The 26,249-nt window shown below is 42.2% G+C and overlaps 1 long non-coding RNA gene across 1 annotated transcript in view; it reads left to right on the top strand.

Moving 5' to 3' along the window:
* Nucleotides 1-26,249, top strand: part of LOC138667249 (uncharacterized) — a 77,231-nt gene that overhangs the window by 38,393 nt on the left and 12,589 nt on the right. The window contains exon 2 of the long non-coding RNA XR_011318671.1: nucleotides 23,556-23,699. This is a non-coding gene — a long non-coding RNA (uncharacterized lncRNA). The remainder of the gene's footprint in view (nucleotides 1-23,555; nucleotides 23,700-26,249) is intronic.

The following is a 26,249-nucleotide window of genomic DNA, read 5'->3' as shown; positions in this document are numbered from 1 at the left end:
TGTACTCCCTGACAACCCCAGCTGGTTACCGACATAGAGTTCCAATCCAATACTGGATTATGGGTTTGTAGCCATGGCAACCCCAACACGACCACATCATGCAAATTATGCAGTACCAGAAAGCGAATAACTTCCTGATGTGCAGGAGCCATGCACATGGTCAGCTGGGCCCAGTACTGAGGCTTATTCTTGGCCAAAGGTGTAGCATCAATTCCTCTCAACGGAATAGGACACCGCAAAGGCTCCAAGAAAAATCCACAACGTTTAGCATAATCCAAATCCATCAGATTCAGGGCAGCGCCTGAATCCACAAACGCCATGACAGAATACGATGACAAAGAGCACATTAAGGTAATGGACAAAAGGAATTTGGACTGTACAGTACCAATAACGGCAGAGCTATCGAACCGCCTAGTGCGTTTAGGACAATTGGAAATAGCATGAGTAGAATCACCACAATAGAAACACAGTCTGTTCAGACGTCTGTGTTCTTGCCGTTCTACTTTAGTCATAGTCCTGTCGCACTGCATAGGCTCAGGTTTACTCTCAGACAATACCGCCAGATGGTGCACAGATTTACGCTCGCGCAAGCGACGACCGATCTGAATGGCCAAGGACATAGACTCATTCAAACCAGCAGGCATAGGAAATCCCACCATTACATCCTTAAGAGCTTCAGAGAGACCCTTTCTGAACAAAGCCGCTAGTGCAGATTCATTCCACAGAGTGAGTACTGACCACTTCCTAAATTTCTGACAATATACTTCTACATCATCCTGACCCTGGCATAAAGCCAGCAGATTTTTCTCAGCCTGATCCACTGAATTAGGCTCATCGTAAAGCAATCCCAGCGCCTGGAAAAATGCATCAACATTACTCAATGCAGAATCTCCTGGTGCAAGAGAAAACGCCCAGTCCTGTGGGTCGCCGCGCAAAAAAGAAATAATAATCAAAACCTGTTGAATAGGATTACCAGAAGAATGAGGTTTCAAGGCCAAAAATAGCTTACAATTATTTCTGAAGCTCAGGAACTTAGTTCTGTCACCAAAAAACAAATCAGGAATCGGAATTCTTGGTTCTAGCATCGATTTCTGATCAATAGTATCTTGAATCTTTTGTACATTTACAACGAGATTATCCATTGAGGAGCACAGAGCCTGAATATCCATGTCCACAGCTGTGTCCTGAAGCACTCTAATGTCTAGGGGAAAAAAAAGACTGAAGACAGAGCTAAGAAAAAAAAATGATGTCAGGATTTCTTTTTTCCCTCTATTGGAAATCATTGGACGGCTCCTTGTACTGTTATGGCTGGCAATCAGGCAACACAGCGTGCAGTAATCAGCGCACATACAGAGATCTGGCAATAACCAAAAACAATAGGACGAGCTCTGAGACGTGGAATCTCTGTAGACTGCAGTACCTGATCTATCCTCACACAACTATAAGCAGCAGTGGATTGCGCCTATCACTACCTATGCAACTCGGCACTGCCTGAGGAGCTGACTAGCCTGAAGATAGAAATACAAGCCTGACTTACCTCAGAGAAATACCCCAAAGGAATAGGCAGCCCCCCACATATAATGACTGTTAGCAAGATGAAAAGACAAACGTAGGAATGAAATAGATTCAGCAAAGTGAGGCCCGATATTCTAGACAGAGCGAGGATAGCAAAGAGAACTATGCAGTCTACAAAAAACCCTAAAACGAAAACCACGCAAAGGGGCAAAAAGACCCACCGTGCCGAACTAACAGCACGGCGGTGCACCCCTTTGCTTCTCAGAGCTTCCAGCAAAAGTTAATAGCAAGCTGGACAGAAAAAACAGAAAACAAACTAGAAGCACTTATCTAGCAGAGCAGCAGGCCCAAGGAAAGATGCAGTAGCTCAGATCCAACACTGGAACATTGACAAGGAGCAAGGAAGACAGACTCAGGTGGAGCTAAATAGCAAGGCAGCCAACGAGCTCACCAAAACACCTGAGGGAGGAAGCCCAGAGACTGCAATACCACTTGTGACCACAGAAGTGAACTAAGCCACAGAATTCACAACAGCCTTCTATCCGTAACACTGCAATCATACTTATACTGCACCGCTATCTCTGATGTCGCTATGCTTTGTTCTGTACTCTGGCCCCCTAGATACTGACTGCTGGGCCCACTCTTCTTATGGGGCACGGTGTTGCCCTGGGCTAGCCAGCCCTGTGTCCCACATGGATGCCCCGACCCAACTGAACTGACCAGGAAGACCTCACTACCTTATCCCCCCGTGCCCCTCCTACAGTTAACTGTTTGCTATCCTACTTATAGTGCCCCCCAATCTTGTGGCCAACTTGGGGTACTACTTCCCTAGCACTACTCCTAATGACCGGCTCGGGGTACTTCACTTTCCCTATCAAACAATATAACAATAATTGTACAAGCACATTACACATAAAGACATTAATGGTAATACTTGTAATAAGTGTAGCAGTACCAAGAAAAACAGCAGTGATAATACACCGAACAGTGGAGCAGTACCTCATAATACAATTAAGGAACATTTAGCAAAACATATTAAGGACATAATGTCACATTCCCTACACGTATTCTTGTTTTTTACAAGGCCTCCTTCTCTCCTCAACTCTTGTATGTTCCTCATCAAATTGCCTTCAAGATTTCTCACGAGCATCCCTTATCCTCTAGAATCCCATGCTCAAACACATCCGATTGTCTCCAGCACTAGGAACCTTCAGACAAAACTTGAAAACCCATCTCTCCAAGAAAGCCTACAGCCTGCAATAATCCTGCTGTCAACTCTCTATCACCGGAGCTTCTTCAACTCCCCAACCTATGGTCTCCATTACCCTGTAGACTGTAAACCCATGAGGGTAGGGTACTCTCCCCTCTGTACCATTCTGTCGCTGTTATTTTGTTCAATGTAAGTTATATTTGTATTTTGTATGTAAACCCTCATCACATTTACATGGAAACAATGGTGCTCTAACAAATAAATAATAGTAATACATGTGCAACAGAGGGAAAAGTGAAAAGCTAATGCCCTTCATCCTCTTTTAGTCATGGTCACCACTTCATTATAGTCTTATGTTGTCTTCTCACATGGCCAATTGCACTTTGTGAACTTACATTTTTGTGATATTTAATTTAATATTGGGTTCTTGTCTTTGGTTATTTATGATCCTATCCTTGCCCTGCCCTCTTTAATGGCCAGAAGGAGACCATCTGTCAGTGTCACCGTCTGCCAGTTGCTACTTATCACTGGGTCCATCATTAATCACAGCCAATTAGAGCAGAGAAAGTCCTACCACTCCCTGGGAAATGGCCAGAGAGCAGAACTGTTAAAGGAAGTTGTAAAATAAATAAGTATATATTAGATTTTAGATCCCAGGGCATAATGTGACAGGGTAAGGCCTAAAGTTGGCCATATACATTAGATAGGAGCGTGATGGGGAACAATAAGTGAATGAACAGTCATCTGGGAAACGATCAATCCACCTTTTCAGTCCCACTGGACAAAGGACAAACTAGCTTTCGAGGAATGTTCTAGAAACATTCTGTCATGGAAAGATGTTTATTGGACTATCGAATGAAAATTTTCTCTTCTTTCCAGGTGAAGGCAGCCTGTCATTAGTAGCCTAAAATGATTGTTTATTGTTAAATGTTGCCGAATTAAAGACTAATGTGTATGGGCACTTGAGATAAACTGATGTCTGAATGAGGCCTTTGGCAGAAAATTGGCCTCCATAGAACATGCTCAAAATATGACCTGTCTGGGTTCCTTTGTGGATTTGTAGGAGAAATATTGGTCTTTACTGTGGTGACCAGCTGTGTGAAAGAAAGACTTTGGCCTACATTTCTCAAGATTTTTGCATCTGCTTTGTGCATTTTACTTCAAAATAGTTATTTTTTGGGGTTTGTCACATTATTAGAGACCATTAGTGACAGAATTTAGGGCTAATTGTACCATATGTCTCAGTCAGCAAAACAAAAATAGAGCAAAAGTTTATTATATTTTTGTTTTATTTACTCATTTTTTAGCACCAGTATTTCTATAGCACTTTACAGACATCATCATCATCGTCATCAAGTTCATTACCATAGCCAGTGTGAACGCTAATGCCAGTGATAAATGCTGTCAAAAAATGGATTAAAAAAACATTTTTCTGCACATAAATTAGAATGTTCCTCTGATCCTGAATCTTATGTCCATCTTTTGCAATCATTTTAATGTTTATATAGATATAGCCAATGTAAAAGTCAAACAACTTTGTAAATACTTTAGACTATTTTTTATGGTATAATAAACTTACAGTTGTTGAAGGCTTGTACTTGCACTTGTAGCTTGATTTAGGCCAAGTTCCTAAGTAGCATAAATGTCGTGTTTTTAGGTGCAGAAAATCTGCTACTTTCAACAATTAAATCACCACTCCAGTGTTTTTTCTATTGCACCGCTGGAACGGTGGTTTAAATGTAATTCCCCCGCCACCGCTCATATACTCACCTGCTGCCGCCTTCATCCTATTCCAGCATCTCTCCCGTCGGTCTCTGTGGAAAAGTGACCTACTGGCAGCTCAAGTTTTTCATGAAGTGGCTCAGAGGTCACTTTTCAATACAAGTCTATGGGAGCCTTGTTCTGCCCTCTTTCTGGCTCTCGTAGACTTGCATTGAGCTTTTGTGACTTAACTTCTATCTTCCAGCCAATCAGAAGAGACGGGAGCAAGATGGCACCATGGGAATGGAAAGGTGAAGGTGAGTATCAGAGCAGGGGCAGGGAGCTTACATTTAAAGCGCCACTCCAGCACTGAACCCCCACTGGAGTGGTGCTTTAAAGAAAAGTGGATTTGATTTTATGACAACTCTTGCTGGAGCCTGAAAAAACGCAGTGCAGAATCAATGCTTTTCTGTATAAAAAAAAATGCATTAAAACGCTGCTTCAGATCCACACCAAAAATACATCAAATAAGGGGGAAACTGCACAAACACCCCCTCCCCCGTAGCAAAAATACAATAATCAGAGAAGATTGCTATTGCATATTATGATATGGCGTTAAACTAGAAGAAGATTGGACGGGAAGAAAAACATTAGACTTGAACAAAGAAGATCCAGGAAAACATACTCAGAAGGGAGGTAAGAACATTTCTAAAACAATCCACAGCGAGGAGATTGGAACAAAACAAAATCCTCTAAACTGCATGCTTGCAAACGCCAGAAGCCTGACAAACAAGATGGAAGAACTAGAAGCAGAAATATCTACAGGTAACTTTGACATAGTGGGAATAACCGAGACATGGTTAGATGAAAGCTATGACTGGGCAGTTAACTTACAGGGTTACAGTCTGTTTAGAAAGGATCGTAAAAATCGGAGAGGAGGAGGGGTTTGTCTCTATGTAAAGTCTTGTCTAAAGTCCACTTTAAGGGAGGATATTAGCGAAGGAAATGAGGATGTCGAGTCCATATGGGTCGAAATTCATGGAGGGAAAAATGGTAACAAAATTCTCATTGGGGTCTGTTACAAACCCCCAAATATAACAGAAACCATGGAAAGTCTACTTCTAAAGCAGATAGATGAAGCTGCAACCCATAATGAGGTCCTGGTTATGGGGGACTTTAACTACCCGGATATTAACTGGGAAACAGAAACCAGTGAAACCCATAAAGGCAACAGGTTTCTGCTAATAACCAAGAAAAATTATCTTTCACAATTGGTGCAGAATCCAACCAGAGGAGCAGCACTTTTAGACCTAATACTATCTAATAGACCTGACAGAATAACAAATCTGCAGGTGGTCGGCCATCTAGGAAATAGTGACCACAATATTGTACAGTTTCACCTGTCTTTCACTAGGGGGACTTGTCAGGGAGTCACAAAAACACTGAACTTTAGGAAGGCAAAGTTTGACCAGCTTAGAGATGCCCTTAATCTGGTAGACTGGGACAATATCCTCAGAAATAAGAATACAGATAATAAATGGGAAATGTTTAAGAACATCCTAAATAGGCACTGTAAGCGGTTTATACCTTGTGGGAATAAAAGGACTAGAAATAGGAAAAACCCAATGTGGCTAAACAAAGAAGTAAGACAGGCAATTAACAGTAAAAAGAAAGCATTTGCACTACTAAAGCAGGATGGCACCATTGAAGCTCTAAAAAACTATAGGGAGAAAAATACTTTATCTAAAAAACTAATTAAAGCTGCCAAAAAGGAAACAGAGAAGCACATTGCTAAGGAGAGTAAAACTAATCCCAAACTGTTCTTCAACTATATCAATAGTAAAAGAATAAAAACTGAAAATGTAGGCCCATTAAAAAATAGTGAGGAAAGAATGGTTGTAGATGACGAGGAAAAAGCTAACATATTAAACACCTTCTTCTCCACGGTATTCACGGTGGAAAATGAAATGCTAGGTGAAATCCCAAGAAACAATGAAAACCCTATATTAAGGGTCACCAATCTAACCCAAGAAGAGGTGCGAAACCGGCTAAATAAGATTAAAATAGATAAATCTCCGGGTCCGGATGGCATACACCCACGAGTACTAAGAGAACTAAGTAATGTAATAGATAAACCATTATTTCTTATTTTTAGGGACTCTATAGCGACAGGGTCTGTTCCGCAGGATTGGCGCATAGCAAATGTGGTGCCAATATTCAAAAAGGGCTCTAAAAGTGAACCTGGAAATTATAGGCCAGTAAGTCTAACCTCTATTGTTGGTAAAATATTTGAAGGGTTTCTGAGGGATGTTATTCTGGATTATCTCAATGAGAATAACTGTTTAACTCCATATCAGCATGGGTTTATGAGAAATCGCTCCTGTCAAACCAATCTAATCAGTTTTTATGAAGAGGTAAGCTATAGGCTGGACCACGGTGAGTCATTGGACGTGGTATATCTCGATTTTTCCAAAGCGTTTGATACCGTGCCACACAAGAGGTTGGTACACAAAATGAGAATGCTTGGTCTGGGGGAAATTGTGTGTAAATGGGTTAGTAACTGGCTTAGTGATAGAAAGCAGAGGGTGGTTATAAATGGTATAGTCTCTAACTGGGTCGCTGTGACCAGTGGGGTACCGCAGGGGTCAGTATTGGGACCTGTTCTCTTCAACATATTCATTAATGATCTGGTAGAAGGTTTACACAGTAAAATATCGATATTTGCAGATGATACAAAACTATGTAAAGCAGTTAATACAAGAGAAGATAGTATTCTGCTACAGATGGATCTGGATAAGTTGGAAACTTGGGCTGAAAGGTGGCAGATGAGGTTTAACAATGATAAATGTAAGGTTATACACATGGGAAGAAGGAATCAATGTCACCATTACACACTGAATGGGAAACCACTGGGTAAATCTGACAGGGAGAAGGACTTGGGGATCCTAGTTAATGATAAACTTACCTGGAGCAGCCAGTGCCAGGCAGCAGCTGCCAAGGCAAACAGGATAATGGGGTGCATTAAAAGAGGTCTGGATACACATGATGAGAGCATTATACTGCCTCTGTACAAATCCCTAGTTAGACCGCACATGGAGTACTGTGTCCAGTTTTGGGCACCGGTGCTCAGGAAGGATATAATGGAACTAGAGAGAGTACAAAGGAGGGCAACAAAATTAATAAAGGGGATGGGAGAACTACAATACCCAGATAGATTAGCGAAATTAGGATTATTTAGTCTAGAAAAAAGACGACTGAGGGGCGATCTAATAACCATGTATAAGTATATAAGGGGACAATACAAATATCTCGCTGAGGATCTGTTTATACCAAGGAAGGTGACGGGCACAAGGGGGCATTCTTTGCGTCTGAAGGAGAGAAGGTTTTTCCACCAACATAGAAGAGGATTCTTTACTGTTAGGGCAGTGAGAATCTGGAATTGCTTGCCTGAGGAGGTGGTGATGGCGAACTCAGTCGAGGGGTTCAAGAGAGGCCTGGATGTCTTCCTGGAGCAGAACAATATTGTATCATACAATTAGGTTCTGTAGAAGGACGTAGATCTGGGGATTTATTATGATGGAATATAGGCTGAACTGGATGGACAAATGTCTTTTTTCGGCCTTACTAACTATGTTACTATGTTACTATGTTACTATGATGGTGACACGTGCAGTCAAAAGCAGCAGAATAAAATGCAGCATTTAGGTTACATGTGAACACGGTTTGATGGTTCAGAGCTACATTCACAGATACATTCAGAGATATCCGGGACACTCCTTATTAGTGTTGCTCAGTTGCTATAAATGTAGTAGGACAGTAAGCTTTTCTAAAGGATTACAGTACAACCTGGTGTAAAGATTACAATTACAGAATGCAAATCACTTTAGCAAGCGTTGTGCGGATAGCAAAGATGTGCTGTGATATTACTACAGAGATCCTGCAGAATCATGAATACAGCTCTGAATGATATATGCTCATTTACATACATCATTTTTTTTATGCATATAGAAAAAAAAATGCAGTGAAATGTTTTCCATATGAGGGGGTTGTTGCTTTTCTTTGTTTCGGTTCCTTTATCAAAGTATTTGTGGAAAACACCGTATCCAGAACTTGCTGAATCTTGAGAAAATGCCACAAACTCCAAAAGCACCACAACATTACAATATAGAGTTGACATCCTGCTGCAACATTAGGGACTTTAGTTCCTTTTAATTCTAGCTGAGTAACCCCGTAGATGGCACAGTCAATAGAGAATACAGATCAGCACCACATTACATAATTCCAGGTTGCCGATGAGTTTGCATGGCAGCTGGAATCTTAAAAAGACATTAGGTCTTACAGGGATCTTCCCATTAATCCACAGAATAATTTCTTAAATGAAATCACAGGATTCCAAAGGATTCTAGTGCCTTAAAGGGAACCTGTCACAGGTTTTTCCCATATGAGCTAAGCCCAGTACCTGTAAGCCCTGATATACAGCATTCTAATATACCCCAATCTATCCTGCAAAACAAGGGAAACACCTTTTACTTTACTCACCTACCGGGCGGCCTGGTGGGTGTCGCTGGTCTTAATCCGGCTTGCCTCCTCTCTTCTTGTGATCACCGTCCTCCTTCTTGCATCGTGTGGATGACGTGTCCCATATCATCCACATTGTCTCTTTAGCATCACGCTCCTGCACAGGAGTACTACTCTGCACTGTCGAGGACAGAACAAAGTACTGCAGTAAGCATGCGCAGGAAAAGGCCAAAGAGCACAGCGCATGCGCACTGCAGTACTTTACTCTGCCTCGACAGGGCAGAGAAGTACTCCTGTGCAGGAGTGCGATGCTACACTGTGTGGATGACGTAGAACACGTCATCTACGCGAACTGGAGAAGGATGGCAACAGCAAGAAGAAATGAGCTGCCTGATGAAAACCAGCAACGCCCATTGGACCTGTCCGCCCCGTATGTGAGTATAATAAACGGTCTATGGTTATGCAGACAGCTGCAGGCTGATATTAATAGCCTTGGAAGTGGCCATGGATACTGGCCCCCCAGGCTATAAACCTCAGTTCTCAGCTGCCCCAGAAAAGGCACATCTCTAAGATGAGCCAATTCTGGCACTTAGCCTTGCTCTTCCCACTTGCCTTGTAGCGGTGGCAAGTGGGGTGATAGTTGGGGGGTTGATGTCACCTTTGTATTGTCAGGTGACATCAAACCCCAAAGTTAGTAATGGAAAGGCGTCAATAAGACACCCCCATTACTAACCCCATAGTTACATTGTATGAAAATACAGACACATAGAAAAGTCTTTTAATTGAAAGAATGACACAGACTCCTTTAATAAATATTAATTATACCATACTTACGACCTCGCCCATTCCCTTGATGCCTTTGTTATCTGCAAATGAGGTAAAAATTAAAAAATAACAATATTCCTCACCTTTCTGCAGAGATGCTGGTAATCCATTTGTCCCATGGCGGGTCTAGCTCTGCTACATCTAGATGGCAGGCTGCATGGTTGCATGATGCGACCATACAGCCTATCATCCAGCAGACACTGAGCACACGGTTTCCCTGTGAACTCCTATTCCCTGTCTGAGGGCACCACGAGTGTGAGAAATTTCTCCTGCTCATGGTGCCATCAGACTAGTCTTGCGAGTTCACAGCCAATGAACTCACTTCACCTTTCAATAAATAAATGTACAGTAAGCTGCCCATACACTGTACTAATTGTATTTGTTATATACATCTGTATATCTACCTATTCTATGTGTATTTACTATATGTAATCCATCTCTTCTATCCTGTCAGCTCCTGCTGTGATTTTACACTACCGCGACTGCTGAATTGCCGGCTTTTCATCTTTCTATCTATGTAATATAAATACATGTATACATATTTTGCAAATTATGGTGGAAAATAAGTATTTAGTCCTTAACAAAAGTTCATCCCAGTATTTTGTTATATATCCTTTGTTGGCAATGACAGAGGTCAAATGTTTTCTGTAAGTCTTCACAAGGTTGGCACACACAGTTGGTGGTATATCGGCCCGTTCCTCCATGCATATCTCCTCTAGAGCAGTGATGTTTTGGGCCTGTCACTGGGCAACATGGACTTTCAACTCCCTTCAAAGGTTTTCTATGGGGTTGAGATCTGCAGACTGGCTAGGTCACTCCAGGACCTTCATATGCTTCTTACGAAGCCACTCTTTTGATGCTCTGGTGGTGTGCTTGGGATCGTTATCTGTTGTGAATTCTGTGACAGAGCTCCCTCCTGTGGTCACGACGAGTTTTGTTTCTACCAAACAGTGCTACTTTGGTTTCATCAGACCATATGACATTCTCCCAATACTCTTCTGGATAATCCAAATTCTCTCTAGCAAACTTCAGACAGGCCTGGACATGTACTGGCATAAACTTTTGAAGCGGTCGCTGATCACTGGAGCGACCTGCTTTGCCTGCTTTGATTGTTATTTTATCACAAATTGTGCCTAAGTAAAAAAAATCAACACCGAACAAACCTTTTGAAAATTTCGGTGACAACCACTATAGCTGCCATATACTGATGTTCTGAATATTATAAAGACTCTATGTATCCTGCGATATTGGAGCAGAAGATTTAGCATGGCATATTTTGGCAGGAGTCATGGAAAGCTGAGTGACAACCCCTCTCTATGAGCAGTAATGAGGGTTATCAGTTCTCACAAGCCGCTGCAGAAGAAGACTATTGATTTGTACTTTTGTCATCATAGAGAAAGCACTATTTGAGCATAGTATTATCAGAACACAATCTTCTGTTCTAGGGTTTAGAATCTAAAACTACGAGTAGATGGAAATAAAATAAACTACATAAAGTGATTACTTTTTACACAGTCCAACAAGATTACACAAGAGGAATGTTTTTGGTGGCATGAAGTAGTCCTGCCACACCTTGGGCATTGTAAAGTTTTCTGCAGGGTCATAGGTCAAGACCTGTGACTTCTTCATCAGGACTTGATTAATGGTGTTGAAACCAGAGAGATGTGTGATGAATTTCAGGGTTTTCATGTCCCCAGGATTTTGTGCTTTTGAACAGAAAAACAATCCATTAAGAGTTAGGGGGAGGGCAACGCAGGTTAGGACATGGGACCTCTCCATGAAAGTGAACGGATGGCATGGTAATGAAGTGCTGACTAGACATCATACATCCCAAATGTAAGAGGTCTGAGTGCACATATTGACTTATTCTGCACCAAATGCCCAGATGACATACATTATATGTAACCAGTCTTAGCTTGCAGGAATGTCAATCTTAAATATCTTTATTTTAATTTGGAATAATGGCTTCACGCGTGAATACCCAGTTATTTCTAAATAAAAGATAAATGCTGCCACTGGGCTTCTAGATTAGATTGTGTAATGTTAACTGCTTTGCCAAGTTTGCTCAATAGAAGAAATCTGCACAGATGTGCAAACAAAAGGGATAAATGAGAAATGAATAATTAATATCCCCAAACCAGTACAGTTACATTAATGTGATAGCATGAAATGAGAACGCAGAGCTGGGAGATTGTAATGCAAGCCACCACTAAGCTGTACATTCTCTCTCTCTCTCTCTCTCTCTCTCTCTCTCTCTATATATATATATATACAGTGGGTACAGAAAGTATTCAGACCCCTTTACATTTTTCACTCTTTGATTCATTGCAGCCATTTGGTAAATTCAAAAAAGTTCATTTTTTTCTCATTAATATACACTCTGCACCCCATCTTGACTGACAAAAAGAAACAGAAATGTAGTCATGTTTGAAAATTTATTGAAAAAGAAAAACTGAAATATCACATGGTCATAAGTATTTAGACCCTTTGCTCAGAATTGAGTAGAAGAACCTTTTGAGCTAGTACAGCCATGAGTCTTCCTGGGAATGATGCAACAAGGTTTTCACACCTGGATTTGGGGATCCTCTGCCATTCTTCTTTGCAGATCCTCTCTAGTTCCTTCAGATTGGATGGTGTATGTTGGTGGACAACCATTTTCAGGTCTCTCCAGAGATGCTCAATTGGGGTAAAGTCAGGGCTCTGGCTAGGCCAGTCAAGAATGGTCACAGAGTTGTTTTGAAGCCACTCCTTTGTTATTTTAGCTGTGTGCTTAGAGTTATTGTCTTGTTGGAAGGTGAACCTTCGGCCAAGTCTGAGGTCCAGAATACTCTGGAAGAGGTTTTCATCCAGGATATCTCTGTACTTGACCACATTCATGTTTCCTTCAATGGCAACCAGTCGTCCTGTCCCTGCAGCTGACAAACACCCTCATAGCATAATGCTGCCACCACCATGTTTTCACTGTTGGGATTGTATTGGGCAGGTGATGAGCAATGTCTGGTGTTCTCCACACATACCGCTTAGAATTATCACTAAAAAAGTCTGTCTTCATCTCATCAGACCAGAGAATCTTATTTCTCATAGTCTAGGAGTACTTCATGTGTTTTTAGCAAACTCTATGTGGTCTTTCATATGTCTTACACTAAGGAGAGGCTTCTTTCGGGCCACTCTGCCATAAAGGCCCGACTGGTGTAGGGCTGCAGTTATAGTTGACTTTGTGGAACTTTCTCCCATCTCCCTACTGCATCTCTGGAGCTCAGCCACAGTGATCTTGGGGTTCTTCTTTACCTCTCTCACCAAGGCTCTTCTCCAATGATTGCTCAGTTTGGCTGGATGGCCAGATCTAGCAAGACTTCTGGTGGTCCCAAACTTCTTCCATTTTAGAATTATGGAGGCCATGGTGCTCTTAGGAACCTTGAGTACTGCAAAAATTATTTTGTAACCTTGGCCATATCTGTGCCTTGCCACAATTCTGTCTCTGAGCTTCTTGCTCAGTTCCTTTGACCTCATGATTCTCATTTGGTCAGGCATGCACTGTGAGCTGTGACGTCTTATATAGACAGGTGTGTGCCTTTCCAAATCATATCCTATCAGTTTAGTTAAACACAGCTAGACCCCAATGAAGGAGTAGAACCATCTCAAGGAGGATCACAAGGAAATGGACAGCATGTGACATAAATATGAGTGTCTGAGCAAAGGGTCTGAATACTTATGACCATGTGATATTTCCGTTTTTATTTTTGTAATAAATTTGCCAAAATTTCTACATTTCTGCTTTTTTTTAAGTCAAGATGGGGTGCAGAGTGTACATTAATGAGAAAAAAATGAACTTTTTTGAATTTATCAAATGGCTACAATGAAACAAAAAAGTGAAAAATGTAAAGGGACCTGAATACTTTTCGTACCCACTGTATATGTCTCACCTGTACTCTCTAAGATATGGAGTCTATGATAAAGCTATCCTAGGAGTGCACTTCATTTAATGTGTATCGGCCACAACTTGGTACTGCAGAACAGCTCAAAAGACTAGGAGCTGTTCTGCGGTACCTGGCAGCGACCACTACACTTTAAATGAAGCTGCTGCTCGAGGAAATAAACACAATCGATGGAGATACATGTGCGGGACCCTCACAAAGTCCTTTGGATAGATCATGAACATGGTATGATTTAACCACCCTTTTAATAAAATGCAATGTAGTCTACCAAAGAAAATCGCAAAATAAAACCCTACAGTACTACTATTCTGTACATAGTTTTGGTAACCTGTGCTGAAGTACTGTACTGCTGTGGTGCTAAGAAATGGTTCACCGGATTGAGCAAGAAAATCAATGATATTGTGTGTCTATATGATCAGAAAATGAGTTAAAGGGTGGCACTGGAAACTGACCCTAATGGCTGTATTACTAATTGGCCAACATGCCAAAAGAACTGTATGTCCTCAAACAGGCAGAGCGGAGATCTGATGCCATCAATTGGAGTAATTTCACTTTATGAATTAGTACAGTTATCACATACAGTTAGGGCCAGAAATATTTGGACAGTGACACAAGTTTTGTTATTTTAGCTGTTTACAAAAACATGTTCAGAAATACAATTATATATATAATATGGGCTGAAAGTGCACACTCCCAGCTGCAATATGATAGTTTCCACATCCAAATCGGAGAAAGGGTTTAGGAATCATAGCTCTGTAATGCATAGCGTCCTCTTTTTCAAGGGACCAAAAGTAATTGGACAATGGACTCTAAGGGCTGCAATTAACTCTGAAGGCGTCTCCCTCGTTAACCTGTAATCAATGAAGTAGTTAAAAGGTCAGGGGTGGATTCCAGGTGTGTGGTTTTGCATTTGGAAGCTGTTGCTGTGGGCAGACAACATGCGGTCAAAGGAACTCTCAATTGAGGTGAAGCAGAACATCCTGAGGCTGAAAAAAAAGAAAAAATCCATCAGAGAGATAGCAGACATGCTTGGAGTAGCAAAATCAACAGTTGGGTACATTCTAAGAAAAAAGGAATTGACTGGTGAGCTTGGGAACTCAAAAAGGCCTGGGCGTCCACAGATGACAACAGTGGTGGATGATCGCCGCATACTTAATTTGGTGAAGAAGAACCCGTTCACAACATCAACTGAAGTCCAGAACACTCTCAGTGAAGTAGGTGTATCTGTCTCTAAGTCAACAGTAAAGAGAAGACTCCATGACAGTAAATACAAAGGGTTCACATCTAGAGGCAAACCATTCATCAATACCAAAAATAGACAGGTCAGAGTTAAATTTGCAGAAAAACACCTCAAGAAGCCAGCTCAGTTCTGGAAAAGTATTCTATGGACAGATAAGACAAAGATCAACCTGTACCAGAATGATGGGAAGAAAAAAGTTTGGAGAAGAAAGGGAACGGCACATGATCCAAGGCACACCACATCCTCTGTAAAACATGGTGGAGGCAACGTGATGGCATGGGCATGCATGGCTTTCAATGGCACTGGGTCACTTGTGTTTATTGATGACATAAGAGCAGACAAGAGTAGCCGGATGAATTCTGAAGTGTACCAGGATATACTTTCAGCCCAGATTCAGCCAAATGCTGCAAAGTTGATTGGACGGCGCTTCATAGTACAGATGGACAATGACCCCAAGCATACAGCCAAAGCTACCCAGGAGTTCATGAGTGCCAAAAAGTGGAACATTCTGCAATGGCCAAGTCAATCTCCAGATCTAAACCCAATTGAGCATGCATTTCACTTGCTGAAATCCAGACTTAAGACGGAAAGACCCACAAACAAGCAAGACCTGAAGGCTGCGGCTGTAAAGGCCTGGCAAAGCATTAAGAAGGAGGAAACCCAGCGTTTGGTGATGTCCATGGGTTCCAGACTTAAGGCAGTGATTGCCTCCAAAGGATTTGCAACAAAATATTGAAAATAAAAATATTTTGTTTGGGTTATGTTTATTTGTCCAATTACTTTTGACCTCCTAAAATGTGGAGTGTTTGTAAAGAAATGTGTACAATTCCTACATTTTCTATCAGATATTTTTGTTCAACCCTTCAAATTAAACGTTACAATCTGCACTTGAATTCTGTTGTAGAGGTTTCATTTCAAATCCAATGTGGTGGCATGCAGAGCCCAACTCGCGAAAATTGTGTCACTGTCCAAATATTTCTGGCCCTAACTGTATATTCCATGTTTCTATGCACAAGCGAAGCTGTATCTTAGTCTGCATATGATGGGTTTAGCTTTCTCACTCATGCCCAGAGAAAGCGTTGCCACTGTGTCCTGTTATGTCTAATACAAAAAGTCACACATGCGTCATATAATAGTTGGTCTGAAAAGCCAATAGTAATACTTTGAGTTATGACACATTTTAAGATATAGCGAAATATCTCAAAAGCTGTAAGGTTAATTGCTGTTAAAGAAACACAAAGGACCACTAAGCCAAACAAATTAGTGCAACTGGTGAATACGGAGGCATAATAATAATAATAATAATAATAATTTTTATTTATATAGCGTCAACATATTCCGCAGCGCTTTACAAATTATAGAGGGGACTTGTACAGACAATAGACATTACAGCATAACAGAAATCACAGTTCAAAATAGATACCAAGAGGAGTGAGGGCCCTGCTCGCAAGCTTACAAACTATGGGGAAAAGGGGAGACACGAGAGGTGGATGGTAACAATTGCTTTAGTTATTCGGACCAGCTATAGTGTAAGGCTCAGGTGTTCATGTAAAGCTGCATGAACCAGTTACCTGCCTAAGTATGTAGCAGTACAGACACAGAGGGCTATTAACTGCATAAAGTGTATGAGAACATGATGCGAGGAACTTTTTTTTTTCTTTTTTTATTATAAATAGGCCACACAGGGATCGTTAGGTTAATGCATTGAGGCGGTAGGCCAGTCTGAACAAATGAGTTTTTAGTGCACGCTTAAAACTGTGGGGATTGGGGATTAATCGTATTAACCTAGGTAGTGCATTCCAAAGAATCGGCGCAGCACGTGTAAAGTCTTGGAGACGGGAGTGGGAGGTGCTGATTATTGAGGATGCTAACCTGAGGTCATTAGCGGAGCGGAGGGCACGGGTAGGGTGGTAGACTGATACCAGGGAGGAGATGTAGGGTGGTGTTAAGCCATGGAGTGCTTTGTGGATGAGGGTAGTAGTTTTGTACTGGATTCTGGAGTGGATGGGTAGCCAGTGTAATGACTGGCACAGGGTAGAGGCATCGGTGTAACGGTTGGTGAGGAATATGATCCTGGCTGCAGCATTCAGGACAGATTGGAGCGGGGAGAGTTTTGCAAGAGGGAGGCCGATTAGTAGAGAGTTACAATAGTCCAGACGAGAATGAATAAGTGAAACAGTCAGAGTTTTTGCAGAGTCGAAAGTAAGAAAAGGGCGAATTCTAGAAATGTTTTTGAGATGCAGGTAAGAAGAGCGAGCCAGTGATCGGATGTAGGGGGTGAATGAAAGGTCAGAATCAAGGATGACCCCAAGGCAGCGGGCATGTTGCTTTGGAGTAATGGTGGAACCACATACGGAGATGGCAATGTCTGGCAAAGGTAGGTTAGTAGAGGGAGAGAACACGAGGAGTTCAGTTTTTGACAGGTTTAGTTTCAGATAGAGGGAGGACATGATGTTAGAGACAGCGGTAAGACAATCACTGGTGTTTTCTAAAAAGGTCGGTGTGATATCAGGAGAAGAAGTGTATAATTGGGTGTCGTCAGCATAGAGATGGTACTGGAAACCAAATCTACTGATTGTTTGTCCAATAGGGGCAGTATACAACGAGAAGAGTAGGGGGCCTAGGACTGATCCTTGAGGAACCCCAACAGTAAGGGGAAGGTGAGAGGAGGAGGAACCAGCAAAACATACAGTGAAGGATCGGTCAGAGAGATAGGAGGAGAACCAGGAGAGAACGGTGTCCTTGAGGCCGATGGAGCGGAGCATAGTGAGGAGGAGCTGATGATCCACAGTGTCGAATGCTGCAGAGAGATCCAAGAGAATTAGCATGGAGTAGTGACCATTAGATTTAGCTGTTAGTAGGTCATTAGAGACTTTAGTGAGGGCAGTTTCAGTAGAGTGTAAAGAGCGGAAGCCAGATTGAAGAGGGTCGAGAAGAGAGTTATCTGAGAGATAGCGGGTAAGACGGGAGTGGACCAGGCGTTCGAGGAGTTTAGAGATGAAGGGAAGATTAGAGACAGGTCTATAATTAGCGGCACAGTTTTGATCGAGGGATGGTTTTTTAAGTAATGGATGTATGATGGCATGCTTAAATGAGGAGGGAAAAATACCGGAAGTGAGGGAAAGGTTGAATATTTTTGTTAGGTGAGAGGTGACAGCCGGGGAAAGGGACTGGAGGAGATGTGATGGAATGGGGTCACTGGTGCAAGTGGTCGGGCGAGAAGATGCAAGGAGCCTGCTTACTTCTTCTTCTGTAACTGCTTCAAAGTCAGAGAGTGAACTAGATGCAGTGGGGGAGGGAGGACAGTGCATGGTGCATTAACGTTGATGAGTTTAACATCTTCTACCCATAAGGTTTTATGTATCTTTACCCATAAGGTTTTATGTATCTTTTAGAACCTATAAATGGGCCACCACTGCTGACCTCTGCTCTCTTCATTTCTGACTTGTCTGAAGGTCCACATTTTGCCTTGACCACCCCTTTGACCTCGCTCCTGTAAATGTTCCCATGTTCACCTTTTATTAGGTAACTGTGACCTGTTTATTACTTGTTGATGCCTCTGAACAACAAGCTTTTTCCCATTTCCCTTCACACTTCTAAAAGCTTTTTGTCCATCTCTGGATATACTATTACATGTATGGCTACTCGTATGTCCATTTGACACCTAGGAATCCCATGGTTCTCCTACCTACTGGCACATCAAACCAGATTAAGGTATTTACATTTCTTAACTCAAATCCAGATTATCCCTCAGGACCAAACAAAATAGCCAGACAGAAGCTGTGGGGGTTGAAGAAAAGAGAAAAAGAGGACAAGGAAACCTAAAACCATGTTATTTGCTAGAATAAAGGACACCTGAGAAGGGAGGGAGAGATGAGGCGTGGAGAGGAAGTTTAGCACCATGGATGCCTCTGTGATATTTGATCAGGACTCCGTGTGTGCGCCTATATTCCATAGTTTTTGCTGTAGCGTCCCTCTTTTTATTCTTTTCAGTTAATGTGTATCCTCCTCCTCTTTCTGTCTCTGTCTTCAGCTGGTGTGTGTACTGAGCCAAAACCACAATGTTTGCCATTAAACTAATGTGTCTCCTAATGTGAAAGCATTTAGAACATCTATGTAAAACAAAGGGGAAAACTTACGGAGATCCAATATTGGATACAGCACCCGGATCCAAGACAATGGAAGTATAGATTGAGCTGAACTGGCTCCTAATGATTTTGGTCTTGTATATAAAGGTTTCCAGAGAATGCCTATTATATTTAGACCGCTTCTTACCCATTAACCATATTTTGCTTCTTTTATGAGCTTTCAGCTGCATTTTTCCTTTGCTGTTTTCTTTTTTTTTTACGTGGTGATAGAAATTCGCCATTTGCGGTAGGAACAATATTGACACCTCGGTTTGTACCCACTGGAAATAGACGATGTTGGAAAAAGTTTTTGGACATAGCTATTAATCTTCCATTAGATATAGGCGTACGACTGGGCACTTCTGACTATTGACTAGTATAAAAGAAATCCTGAGGTTTAAGTATACGAGGGGCGATCCAAAAGTAATGATAATACTAAACACAATGAATATAGTCAAATTTTTTTTTAATTTTTTTACATAGTCTCCTAACAAGTGTATACATTTAGTCCATCTCTTTTCTAAACTTAGAATTCCCTTAGAATAAATTCTTGATCTTGACCCTCAAAAAAATCCCCAACAGCGGTTATCACGTCGCTATTGTCATCAAATTTCTTGCCCCGGAGGTGTTCCTTGAGCCGAGGAAAGAGAAAAAAGTCACTGGGGGCTAGATCTGGCCAATAGGGGGGGTGTTCCACCCGTTCAAAGCCCGCTTCTTGAATGGTAGCCATGGCAACTGCAGCTTTGTGAGCCGGCGCGTTATCTTGGTGAAACAACACTCCAGCCCGCAGTTTGCCGCACCTTTTCTCCTTGATAGCCTCCCACAATCTTCTTATTTGTTCTGCGTAGTAGGAGCCCGTAATAGTGGCTCCCTTCTCCAAATAGTCCACCATAATAATTCCTTCAGCGTCCCAAAAAACGGACGCCATAACCTTCCCTGCTTAGCTTGACACTTTGAATTTCTTCGGCGTCGGTTCGTCGGCTCGTTTCCACGTCATCGATTGTTGTTTAGTTTCGGGATCAAAGTGGTGGATCCAGGTCTTGTCCATGGTCAAAAAACGTGACAAAAAATTTTCCTTGTCTGCTTGGAACTTTTCGAGATTTGCTATTGAAATGTCAACTCGTTTCTTCTTTTGTTCGTCGGTTAACATTTTTGGCACACAACGCGCGGAGACCTTTCTCATATGCAATTCTTTTGCAAGGATTCTTTGAATACTGCCATATAAGATCCCTGTGACCTCAGCTACATATCTGATAGTCACTCTTCGATCTGCCAATACAACTTCTTCAACTTTTTTCACGTTTTCTTCATTGAGGGACGTGGATGGGCGTCCTTCACGATGTTCATCTTCCATCGATGTTCTTCCCAGCTTAAATTCCTTGGCCCAGCATGCAACTGTGGAATATGCAGGAGAAGAGTCCCCCAATGTTTCCACTAAGTCGCTGTGTATGTCTTTGGTAGTCATTTTTTTCAAGCAGAGGTTTTTGATGACAGCTCTGAGCTCGTTTTTTTCCATTTTGATGTTCACTCCTCGGCAGTTCATATTCAAATGAATGTAGCTCCCGGGAATCGTGGTCTATTTAAGTGATTTTTTTTCCTGGACTAGTGGGTACCTAAGAGAGAAGAAAACATTTTATTTTAATTTCTGTGTGCAATAGAAATAACCGATTATCATTACTTTTGGATCGCCCCTCGTAGATAACTGGACATGAAAAAAATGCTTACAATATCCGGCTTATACATTTACTGATAATAAAGTACTAGTGATTGATACACAGATCTTCATCTCCAGTAATACAAAAGTTCAAGTATCTTGCCCTATATAGACTTGAACCTTTTCATTATCATATTATACAATTAAACTTTAGTTAATTAAACTATATAGAAGAAAATTTAACAAATAGCGTTAGACTCCGCTCTTATTAGGTTAAGAGCATTAGCTTGGCACATTTGCTGGGAAAGGCTCCTGCCGTGCACACTGAAAGTATCTTCTGAGCTTCATTTATCCAACAGAGGTCAAAAAGATGTCTTTTACGCCTTCCTGTAGCCAGTATGTAACGGTATACTGTTAGAAATATATATCAAGCTGTATACATTTCTTGCAATGAGAGTTTGTTAGTGATTCATCCCAGTGCTCACAGTAGGATACACTATTCAGCCTTTCAATAGAGGTATACATGGTGAGGACCTGCCCTCTTAGTGTTAACATATGGCAAACAGAGCATTATGGGTATGCAGAAATTTGACCAGAATTTAACCTGTTGATGTGGCTTTTGCCATCATTTGTCATTGGCAGCTACAGATCTAAAAATTGCTCTAAGCTCTTCTGCCGGCTGTCACTGCATGCCTAAATGCCACCTACAGTGAAGGAAATAATTATTTGATCCCTTGCTGATTTAAGTTTGCCCACTGACAAAGACATGAACAGTCTATACTTTTAAGGGTAGGTTAATTTTAACATTGAGAGATAGAATATCAAAAATAAAATCCAGAAAATAGCATTGTATAAATTATATACATTTATTTGCATTTTGCAGTGAGAAATAAGTATTTGATCCCTCTGGCAAACAAGACTTAATACTTGGTGGCAAAACCCTTGTTGGCAAGCACAACAGTCAGACGTTTTTTGTAGTTGATGAGGAGGAGACCAAGGACCCCACTGAACTGACCATAAAAGCTTACACTGTACAAGAGAGAGAGGACGCCACCGACCATAAGAGCTTATGCTCTACAAGAGACAGAAGATGCCACTGATCATAAGAGCTTATGGAGGGCCGGCTAGGGCCTAGGGGATACTCGGTAAAGGGTCCGGTGGTCGTTAAAGGGGTGGTCACGATGGCAGCAACCCAGTCCATGGCCCTGGGAGTCCAACTTAAAGGGAAGGACTTTAAAGGGGTTGTGGAATAAAGAATGTTCGTGACGCCACCTGTGGTATTCGGTCAGGGATGACCGATGCTGCTAAAAGGGGTCCATTGGGAATGATGGTACTGCAGCAGGGATGGTATGGCTTCCCACAGGTGAAGCTGGATCCCCAGGGCTCCCGGTGTAGTGGGTAAAGATGGTAGATGGTGTTGTGCCAGAAAGAATCAGAGGATACAGGGTTGCAGTCTCTTTACTTTTTACTGGTAGTAGTCTGCCACTGTCCAGGGTACGGATCACAGGTGATGGTGAGGTCCGGCCAGCCTGGAACCCCCCTTGCAGGTGGGGTTGAAAGCCTTCCTTCCTGCGCTGTTGTGTGTGTCCCTTGCTGCCTATGGTTTCTCACAAGGTCCTCTCTCTCTATCATATATGTAGGACAGTACCCGCATGACAGGCAAAGCAAGCACTTTTACAGGTGTCTCTGATTGTGATGCTCTATATGTTGCTGTGCCTTTGGGTGTGGTTGTGGACAGGCGACTTGAAATCTCCTGCCCTCTGGTTTCTGCTGTGGGGCATACAGTCCCACATAGCCTCGGACAACCGGTGTCCAGTTCCTGCGCTTCAGTGTGGAGGGAGCCCAGTCGCAGCTCCCCTCAGGCTCCTCACTTCTCCTGTGCTTTCTTTCCCCTTGCACGTTCCACAAATACAACTTTGTCTGACTCCTTCACTCCTTCACTCCTGGTGAGGAGCTGCAGAACCTCATGTCTGCCCGGCTCCAGCTCTCCTCTCCAACTCCTCTTTAACTACTCTCTAACTCCTCCCTCTCTCTAACTACACTCTAACTCCTCCCCCAAGCCAGAATATCCAGGGAAGCCACCCTGAAACCAGGTCAGAGCTCCCCTTTTTGGCCTGGGATCAGAACATGTTGCATGTATATGTGTCACCTGTTAAAGGGATCCTCCTCGTTTCCAGGCATGGCATCACCCTCCCCAAGAGGAAGGCAACACCACTGTAACAACCGGCTTTCTGGGGTATTTCATTTCTCCACCGTTAAATCCAGTACTCCTGGACTGGGAAAAGAAACATAACAATAACAGATTAGATATTGCAAAAAATTTTTGGAAATGCATTTCAATAGGTAAATAAACTTATTCTTCCCTTTATGGGAAGTTTATTTCCTTGAATATTACATAACATAATTTACAAAAGTGCAAATATTTTTGAATATCAAAGTAAAAACATTTTGATAACAGGGTGTCCTTGTGCACCAACTATAATGATGAGGGGGACCTGTTCTAAGCCCCCAATGTAAGTCGTGGTCGGGCTGCAAGGTGTAAATATCCAGACCTTTCTTTGGCCACGCAAAATGTTTTTTTGTTCTGGTCTTTTGAAACAAACAAAGTTCTACTCACGCTGCCAGGCGTGGTAAAACCAATAAGATGCACCTTAGGAGGTGCCAAGTATTTACAAGGAAAGTTTTTAGGTAATTTACCGTCCATTACCCTACTGTCCATTTTAACTTCCAATAAGCATAACCAAACATTTTTAACCAGGTAATTAACTATTTACTAATAAACAGCAACTGTCATTATCTGTTTGTTCTTTTTCTTTACTTTCTCTTCCAGGGCAGGTCTTCAGGTCTGCAACCTCCTGGTTGGGAATAGTGCTCTCTGGTTATCACAACAGGTGCTAGTCCAGAAACTGGGGTTTGTGTTGCCTGGGTTTGTACTGCAGCGGTGACACCGCGTGGCTACATAGTTACTCGGCAAGTCCTGTGTACCATATACTTTCACTATCTAGTGGCTCACTAGCGCCATCTATGTCATGTCATACCTATCCCTCCTGCAGATAGTGTCACCTGTGACACACTACCCTGCACCTGCAGATTGCTTCTACAACCTGGGATCTATATAGCTTCAGGCTTTCTTCTGGTATGTACCATACTCCTACATTATTTAGTAGCTCACTGGCACAATTTATATCATACCTATCTCCCCTGCAGATAGCGCCACCTGGGACATACTCCCCTGCGTCTATGTACTGCTTCTACAACCTGAATTCTATATAGCTTCAGGCTTCCGGTATGTAACTATTTTACATGGCACCATAAGCCCTATAGTATTACGTATGGTCCATATAGGCACGTACAGGGTCATCTCTACATGCACTTTATTTTTCCCTTCAGATGCATCTTAGTTCTAACTTTTGGGGCTCCTCCAACATACTAGTAATCTAGGTAGGTTTACCTTTTCACCCATACCTCACGGTAAAATGTGTCTCTCATCATCACCTTTTTCATACCTCCATCCCCTAGTTCCTTCTTCTTTCTTGGCGCGTCACCATACCTTCACGTACACGTTCAATTTTCTTCCAGCATGAATATCTCAGCAATCTTAGAACAAATACCATTGATACATAATTTAGAGATATACTCCGGGAAAACATCCCATATCAATTAGGACATAGTAACCTGGACACTCCAAACGCATATATCCTACAAAAACTCCATGGAGTACAGAGTCCAATACACTCTAATAAAAATTCAGTAATTTTATTAATAATACAAAAAATAAACAATAACAAAACATAACTACATAAAAATGACACAGACTTCAGACATGATGCTTATACAGAGAAAACAGGACAACTGTAGTAACACTCGGGGAAGATAAAGCAGATAACCCGTATAATATATGGTACAGCGTATACTGAGAAAAGTGCTTAGTGCAATCTAAAGTGCTTAACAAGTATGAAACTTACTCCCAAGCTGGGGAACATGATTCACTACACACTGTATAACCTACGGGACCAGAAGATAAATATACATGCCAAATCCGCCGCTTCTCTTACCCATGTGCCAGTGCCTGTCTCTGCAGCAGCCCCTTTTGACGCGCGTTTCGCGTTGGGCTTCCTCGGGGGGCTGTAGGGATATGTGTGTGGAGGGTCTATTTAAATCACAGGGGCACCTGTGCGTAATAATCAGCGCTCTAGATGGCGCATGCGCGGCGCCACACAGCCCCGTATAGGGCACAACAACCTCCGCCCCACCTGCGACGAGACGAGGGGAGGGAAATCCCTCCCGACGTCACTACCTCGTTTCGTCACATCCTGTGGGCGGAAAGCGATGCACATCGGGACCCGCCGCACCGCGCATGCGCACACGCGCCGCAATGGCCATTTTGAAAGTGGGCAAGTACGCTGGAGAATGGGCAGCCACTGTGCTACATAGGAGAGTAAGAACAATATAATAAGAGTACGTATATCTAATTGCCGTCGCGTGTACATATAGGAGTTGTATTCATATACAGTGGGGCAAAAAAGTATTTAGTCAGTCAGCAATAGTGCAAGTTCCACCACTTAAAAAGATGAGAGGCGTCTGTAATTTACATCATAGGTAGACCTCAACTATGGGAGACAAACTGAGAAAAAAAAATCCAGAAAATCACATTGTCTGTTTTTTTTAACAATTTATTTGCATATTATGGTGGAAAATAAGTATTTGGTCAGAAACAAACAATCAAGATTTCTGGCTCTCACAGACCTGTAACTTCTTCTTTAAGAGTCTCCTCTTTCCTCCACTCATTACCTGTAGTAATGGCACCTGTTTAAACTTGTTATCAGTATAAAAAGACACCTGTGCACACCCTCAAACAGTCTGACTCCAAACTCCGCTATGGTGAAGACCAAAGAGCTGTCAAAGGACACCAGAAACAAAATTGTAGCCCTGCACCAGGCTGGGAAGACTGAATCTGCAATAGCCAACCAGCTTGGAGTGAAGAAATCAACAGTGGGAGCAATAATTAGAAAATGGAAGACATACAAGACCACTGATAATCTCCCTCGATCTGGGGCTCCACGCAAAATCCCACCCAGTGGGGTCAGAATGATCACAAGAACGGTGAGCAAAAATCCCAGAACCACGCGGGGGGACCTAGTGAATGAACTACAGAGAGCTGGGACCAATGTAACAAGGCTTACCATAAGTAACACACTACGCCACCATGGACTCAGATCCTGCAATGCCAGACGTGTCCCACTGCTTAAGCCAGTACATGTCCAGGCCCGTCTGAAGTTTGCTAGAGAGCATTTGGATGATCCAGAGGAGTTTTGGGAGAATGTCCTATGGTCTGATGAAACCAAACTGGAACTGTTTGGTAGAAACACAACTTGTCGTGTTTGGAGGAAAAAGAATACTGAGTTGCAACCATCAAACACCATACCTACTGTAAAGCATGGTGGTGGAAACATCATGCTTTGGGGCTGTTTCTCTGCAAAGGGGCCAGGACGACTGATCTGGGTACATGAAAGAATGAATGGGG

Source organism: Ranitomeya imitator, chromosome 2 (assembly GCF_032444005.1).
Source record: "Ranitomeya imitator isolate aRanImi1 chromosome 2, aRanImi1.pri, whole genome shotgun sequence".
In the NCBI taxonomy this organism is placed as follows: Eukaryota; Metazoa; Chordata; class Amphibia; order Anura; family Dendrobatidae; genus Ranitomeya; species Ranitomeya imitator.
This window is presented reverse-complemented; position numbering and strand designations above follow the sequence as displayed.